This window comes from Chrysochloris asiatica, unplaced genomic scaffold (assembly GCF_000296735.1).
Source record: "Chrysochloris asiatica unplaced genomic scaffold, ChrAsi1.0 scaffold00163, whole genome shotgun sequence".
In the NCBI taxonomy this organism is placed as follows: Eukaryota; Metazoa; Chordata; class Mammalia; order Afrosoricida; family Chrysochloridae; genus Chrysochloris; species Chrysochloris asiatica.
Window position 1 is genome coordinate 407,978 of NW_006408681.1, and position 1,879 is coordinate 409,856.

Sequence of the window (1,879 nt, forward strand, 5' to 3'; positions counted from 1 at the left end):
AGAAATGTCTTTTCCCTACCCAAAGCCTTTTAAACTCCAGCAAAGTCTTTATTCAGGGAGCTAGAGGTTAAGCACTGCATTAAACCCTCTCCATCTCCATTTGCAAACCTCTTTTTGCCCATATGGGGGGAAAAATGACACAGAGAGTCCAGTAAGTTCTAGACCCATTTGAATGTCGTCCGATCAAAGTAAGCTACAAGTAATTTATCTATCGTGAACAGCAGAGCTGCTGACGTTGTTTCAGACACTTTAATCTCAAGGAGAAAAGTGTTTGCTTTGCTTTTGTGTAATCTAACTGTTCAAAGAAGCAGAAACAAATGTTTTGGCAGAAAGTTTACAATCGGATCATCCTCACTAATAGTAGACTAGTGTGTCTGACTATAAAGCTTAAAATCAACTCACAATCCTATCAGGTGGAAACTATCTTGGAACTAGAAGCTGAAACCATTTTTGTCACCTTTGCCTTCAAAATCTACCTTATTGGTGAGCAATTGGTTAACAGGTAAGTGATGGAAAGTCACTTGCTTCTCTAATTTTGCTCATAAAACAGTCATCTGCTTTGCCTCAACAGGCAGCTGATACCTCCTTGAATGCTGGGATTTTCTAGGGCTTCTAATGAGAAATGCATTCCATAAATTTAGGAGGAAATCCTTTCCGATTTGGAGAGCATCTTTGTTGCAAATCACGCTGCACCAGTTTAATACAATAACTGTCATAATTCAAATCCACCCACATTGTGTGACGAGGCAGAAGCAAAGCAAGCAAAGCTTAGAGGAAACACAAACCAGCCCAGCCACCAGCCCACGGGGCCTGACTCATGTCTTCCCTGCCCAGGAAAAGTTGAGTTGGCCTCTAATAATCCTCCCACAAGCCAAACCAAGGGACTGTTCTGAGAGAAAACTAGGAGCTTATTCCTGAATTGGTTAATATCCTAAAAGACTCTAGATTCCATGCTGTCTTCTATTAAGAGCATGAGCTTTGGCACCACTACGTAGATTTCTATCTCAGCTTCACCACTTACCCTGAGAAAACTGCCTCAGTTTCCTCACTTCAAAGGAATGTTGTGAGGATAAAATGAGACACAGTGGAAACCCACTATGTGCCTGGCTCATATATAATCCTGGTGGCATTTACTAGGAATTTAGATAACTATGTTTAGCCTAACATACACAAAACTCAAATAGTTTATCATATCATTCATTCATTCAATCATTCAATAAGTATTTATTAAGCACGAACTATGTACCAAACCCTGTGGGATATAAAAGTGGAAAAGCAGTCTCTGATCTTTTAACTTTTACTCTATTATAAGGGACAGACAACAAATATATAAATGAACTTTGGCAGGGGAACAAACAAAGGGTAATGCTTCAGAATCTAGTTTTAAACCGTGGATTCTTACATATGAACCAAAAGTAGAAGCAACAAAAAACATAGGAGATACACTGAACTTCATCAAAATTTGTGCACATAAGAACTTTGTCAACAAAGTGAAGACAAAAACAATATCCAGAACATTTAACTGTGCACATGCAGCACCCTATTGTGGTGCTGTAGGATAAGCACTAGACTGCCAGTGCTCAAGGTTGGCAGTTCAAACCTCCCAATGGCTCCCCCGAAATCCTATACAGATTGCTACAAGTCAGACTGACTGACAGCACATAAAAACAATAACAACAAAGAAGTTTTCATAACTCTGCCCCTCTATGCTCCACCACACTCATGGTTGTATTTACAGCAAAGGCACAAATGTTAAAGCTATATATATTTGTGGGTATACTTCCCCACTCATTCAGACCGCTTGTCTGCCTATGCATCTACACATGTTATTATTGCTGTTATTAGGTGCCATCGAGTAGGTTCTGACTCATAACAACCC